This window comes from Pleurodeles waltl, chromosome 7 (genome assembly GCF_031143425.1).
Source record: "Pleurodeles waltl isolate 20211129_DDA chromosome 7, aPleWal1.hap1.20221129, whole genome shotgun sequence".
Lineage (NCBI taxonomy): Eukaryota > Metazoa > Chordata > Amphibia > Caudata > Salamandridae > Pleurodeles > Pleurodeles waltl.
In genome coordinates this window covers 1,490,348,415-1,490,354,414 of record NC_090446.1, presented here as the reverse complement: position 1 = coordinate 1,490,354,414, position 6,000 = coordinate 1,490,348,415, and positions in this window count along the sequence as shown.

Here is a 6,000-nt window from a genome sequence, read left to right as displayed (position 1 = left end):
TGGAGCATTACGTAGAAGATCATTGGGGAGACTTGCAGTTTGGGTTCCATGGCGCCGTGGTTCTTCCCTGTGTCTCCAATGGTGAGTCCTTTGACTTTTGTGCTCTGTTTCTGCCAGGCTTTTGGTGATGTTGGTGCCGCCTCGGAAAAGGTGGAGGATTGCACGGTCAAAATATGGTGGGCTGTACTTTGTCTTCCGCCTGGCTGCAGGTGGCTACCGCCGCGGTGACTGTTGTTTCCACCCAGGTGGTCGGTGTGGTACATTGGCTGTCTATCGGAGATATCACCGGCATGGTTATAATTTGTCAGTACTTACTGCCAGCCTGTTGGTGGTATTATCGCCACTTTATCACCCACCGCCAGGGTCGTAATGAGGGCCTATTTTTGCTAAACTTTGAAAAATCCTCACTTAGAGAGTACTTACCCAATTTTGATGATCTTGGTATTCATAATTTTATGAAAATATGAAGTATGTTTGTAAATTGGTCTCAATTTATACTTTTGAGTATGTGTCCACATATATTGATCCATGTGAGTACAAGAAATACTTAGGACTTCTCCAAGATTGGCTTAGCTGCTCGGCCAAGCTACCACAAACATGAGAACGTTAGGTGGTTTAATTTTTACCTCTGTAAACCAGGGTGGGGTTGATTGGACTCTGTGCACAGTGCACACCATTTTTGTACACTATATAGAAAGACAGCCTTCTACAGTATGCCAATCAATCACCTTGCCTACTTTTTACACCCCCGCATACTTTTAAGGAAGAGGAGAGAATCCACCGTCTGGACCCAAACAGAGCATTGGCATTCTACCTTGATCGTACCAAAGAGTTCTGGGTAGATGGTCAACTCTTTGTTGGTTATGTGGTTGAGAAGAAATGTCGGGCAGTGCAGAAGAGACCCATCTCCAGATGGGTCGTACTCTGCAATAAAATGTGTTATGCATTGGCTAAGAAGCAACCCCTAAAGGTTTGCGTGCTCATTCTACCACAGCGACAGCTGTGACCACTTCATTAGCACGTGGAGTTCCAGTTCTTGACATCTGTCAGGGGGCAACCTGGGTATCCTTGCACATGTTGACCAAACACTACAGCCTGGATAGCTGGGTCCGAAGGTATGGGTACTTTGCCTGTTTGGTCTTGCAAGACTTCCTAGTATGATTTTGGTTCGCAGACCCAGCTCCAGGTATGGTATTCCTTGGTTATCTATTATAAGGTAAGGAATCTGCAACTAGATGTCTCTATCAGATAGACAAGTTACTCACCTTCGATAACGCCTTATCTGGCAGAGACAATATCTAGTTGCAAATTGCTTAATGAACCATCCATCCTCTCCGCTCTGCAAACCGATTTCTAAGGACAGGGACTCCCTTTCAGGGCCCTAGTTTTGACACACCAGGGGTCAGTGTTCTTCATGGCGCTGTACTTCTGGCATAAAAAGTCATAAAAAGAAACTGACATCAGGGTGACGGGATGGCACCTATATAGGACCTGAAAATCATATCTGGAGCGGATGGCGCCGACGTCAGACGTGGAGCTCATCGATGCCACTTAACGGCATGCAGCAATACTGCTTGAGAAAAGATCTACAGATCCAGACTGATGCCTGAAGGAAATTCTAAGGTAAGGAATCTGCAACTAGGTATTGTCTCTCCTAGATAAGGCATTACTGAAGGTAAGTAACCTGTCCTTCTGCAACCAATTTTAGAGATGTGGAATTTGCCTAAAAGTTTCCTTTCCCCAACTTTTTACCTTCTGCCTATTTCTGTTTTATCTCTTCTCTCCCAGGCCATTAAGATTCTTCATAATAGGAGCCACTATTCAATTACTTCAGAGGAGAAAGACAAAAATACAGTGAACTTGGTGACATCTGTATTCTTTTTCGTTTCTATCTCTATTTGCATTTTTGGAAATTCTCTCTTCCTCTGGACTTTGGGGTTCAAGATGAAGAATAGAGTCAACACTATGGTTTTTCAGCTAGGTTTTGTCCGCTTGGACATACTCGATGATCATGCCAGTCATTGGGGGGTTTGCTTTGCTTGATTTCCATTGGCCTTTTGGCATAGCGATGTGCAAAGTGGTGAACATGCTTATGTCTCTCTTACTGTATGCGCAAATGTTCATCTTGACCATCATTAGCCTGGACCGGTACACCCTGATTGTCCACCCGGTCTTGGCCAGGCGTTACAGAACCCCCCCCAATGGGCTACAATCATCAGCTATACCATCTGGAGTGCAGCTTTTATGTTAAATGCACCATAACTGGCTTTTCGAGAACTCAGGCCTGATGAAAAGAATAAAACAGTATGTACCAACAATTACTTATTTTCTGATGACTGGAAAACTCCAGAAGTACAAACCAGAAGAGAGAAGATTCACCTGTGCCTGTTCTTAATCAGGTTTCTAGTTGCATTTATTTTACCTTTTGTGGTCATCATTTCCTGCTATGTCAGCATAGCTTTCAAGGTGAATGTGAGAAGCCTGTCAAGGTCAAGTAAATTCATTAAAGTCACAATGGTCTCTATTGTGTCATTCTTCATGAGCTGGATACCATACCACCTGTTCCATTGTTTAATTATCTTCAGATCTGTCCCAGAGTTACTGATGCCTGCAAGTATGTTGGTGGCTTTCATTGCATCATGCGTCAATATCTGCTTCACTCCCATCTTTTATATTTTCATCGGAGAAAACTTTAAAGCAGTTTTTAAAAAGTCTCTTTTCTACCTGATTGAGTCCGCCTCCATGAAGAAGTCGACTGAACTGTGCTTCTCAAAACAGACGAGATGAGTCCCAAATCATGCAAGTGTAATTGTGCACAAAAGCATCAGTGCGAGCCTACAACAGCTTGCCCTGCTGGAACAATTTGCAATTGGTTTGTGTGCCCCCCTCCTCAAAATATGTAATCCAGCCCTGCATTAGATATTGCTTCAATTTCTCCTAAAAATAAGACCACTAACAGATAAACAACTGCCCACTTGCTCCCTCCTTGATTTACATATTACCTTACCGCCTTACCCACATTGCAACTTGCCTTTTCCTCACCAAATCTTTGCAATGAATACCATCACTTTAATCAGTAATTCTTCTCTTTTCCCCCACTATTCCTGTGGACCTTCAAATCATTAAGAGACTCATTTAGAGTTTGCAAGGAATTTAAAATTATCCAATTTTAGGAAGATAGACTTAGGGGGTATATTTACAAGGCCCTTGGGCCGCAGTTGCATCACTTTTTGTGATGTACCAGTGGCAAATAGTGCAGTTCCAAATCTACAAAACCATGCGAAGCCACTTACCGTGGCTTTTCATGGCCTTGTAGATATGCGTCAGGGAAGCATACTCTGGGCGTTGCGGTGGATTTCCCACGCAAAAACTATGGTTTTTGATGCATTCCTAGATGTAAAAGAATCTGTAAACATAGGAATCTGTCAACACTGTATGCCTCCCCAGGGCATGTGCAACGAGAAGAAATATCGTCATTTCTCCTCATTGTTTCTGCAGCACACATAGAAAAAGGAAAATGCCTCTCAGGATTGTTTTGTGCAGGAAGGTGTCCCTTCATGCCCAGAAAAATTCCTACCAACAACACACACAGCCTTGCACCATAGTGCAAGGGAGCCTGCGTTGGCGCTAGACAGCAATTTGTCCACCAGCACAGGGGAAAAGGACAGAAATACACCCTATTTTGTAAATGCAGTGCATTTCTGCCCTAATTAATTAGCGTAGGGCAGCGCAGAAGAAAGGGTTACGGCCTATGCCACTTCCTAGCAAATATGTCCCTAAAGGCGAACCAGAATCCTGCGGTGGAATTTTCCCCGAATGATGGACTCTACCACACATATAGAGTTCCTGCTAGAAATGACATGCTTTTCAGGGCCCTCCAAACTCTGAACAAGGCCCTAACTCTCACTCCAAAGATCTGACCTTCCACACCTTCCTATCCAATCATTCTATACTATATATAGCATACACCCAATGCCTTGAAATCCCCCAATTACTTGAACTATAATTTCGTCTTAATTTTCATTGCAACAATTCTTCAAACACTCTAAAAACTGATTTCTAACTTCCTATTTTCTCCCAAACAAGGAAGTATCTTAACTGCTATCACTTCTTTTGTGTATCTCCACCCACAATCCTGTCGCCTCCTTCAACCTGGGGCCTCTATCGCTTAAGAAACAAGACCCACCAAGTTTCCAATCTTCACTACCTAAAGTAATCAGCTATCATCCAATATCATTTTTCTCACGCCCTCAATTTTGACAATCAATCATTTTTTATCCTTCCAGACACCAGGCTGCTGTTGCCTGTCCCTCAAGCAACATTTCTCCAATAGACTCCACATTAGGGGTTTTTAGACCACCCTGTTGCACCACGCTTTCATACACACCACAAACATCAACCATGTCCATCTTTGCACACAATCCTTTATACATCATTGTAAACATGTTTTCAGGCCGTACCAATTAGTCTGTGCCCTATCCACATTCTGGTATTACAGAATGGATGGAAAGCTCTCCTCACTGACCAGTGGGCTAGTAACTGCTGATGAGTGAATGCCTACAGCCTCAAAGACAGCTCCTGCCATCACCTAATCTTATTCTTACCGGTAATTTAGAAACTGTAAATATCCGAGCGTGATTTTATGTTCAATGTATGCCCGCACTCTGCATTTCTCCCTCCATTACGCTGTTAGTATTTGCTATCAAATTGTATGTACAGTGGCTGAACTACAATGGTTACTTCATAAATAAAGTTGACTCTTAAATAATCTACCACAAATCGCCAGCCTTTTTGTGATGTGTGTGTTTTTTAGTATGACGTGCAGAAGATTGGGCATGCGAATATGCCAGCTGGAATCCTTTCATGTTTGAGGACACATGTGTAGGAGACTTCCTGGGGTGGGATGCACCATAGTACAATTTCCATTACATGATACTTTTCAACACTCAAGCATATGGCTCAGGTTATTTTTCAAAGTTTACACCAAAAATATTTTTTTAATCAGGAGAACCAGACTGCAGTGGCAGTCAGTGGGGGAGCAAACCTCTTCAAAATTCTTGAAGCCAGATTAGAATCCATTGTACCAGTGGCAGAACAATGTCTGCACTGGTATTCTCGAGTGATGTGGGATGATGCTTATAGAGGCAATGATAGTTTTTGCAGTGACATTTCTTGATTAAATTGCGTTTCGCGTCCGCCAGCCTAATATTTCACTTACAATTGCACCACTTTGAGGCCCATATTTATACTTTTTTAGCGATGCATTTGCGCCGCTTTTTGGTGTAAAAGCGGCGCAAACTTTCAAAATACAATTGTATTCTGTAAATTTGCGCCGCTTTTGCGTTAACAAATTACGCAAATGCGGAGCTAAAAAAGTATAAATATGGGCCTGAGTGTTTAATAGTCAACTAAAATGTTTTTGCACTGATCAGTAGTCGCAATTGTTGGGGCAAAATGGAAAATCTCAAAATGTCAGTGCAAAATTGTACAGGGAAATCCTATGTAATCAAACACAATGGGCAAAATGTACTTAAAATGTAACTCACAACAGCGCAGCAACCAAAGTTGCTGCGCTGCTTTGCATTTAAGGAAGAGTGAAAAATAGCATCATAACTACCACGAGCTGGCACTGTTCTTCTCTCCCCAACGGAGAGGCCCTTTAGGCTGGTGCTCTGTCAGGCATAGGTTTTGTATAGAAAAGAAGATTTTCGGTAACAAAAGTACGTGTTAACACCTTTTTCACTTTGCGTGTGTAATAAACAATGCAGCACGCATGCAAATTTGGAAAAGTATAGAGAAATTTAAACATTCCTCCTCTGGTATGCCTGTCTCGAGGAGGCATAATGTTTTAGAGCAAATCTCTGCCTACAATAGTTAGTAGATAAGGAATTGGATCAAAACTCCTGGGTGGTTGAATGAAGATGGCATGTACCACCAAGGAATGCCCCTTTGATGCAAAATAACGCAAAGTGGGGCATGGCACAGTTTTGAGCAATTTCC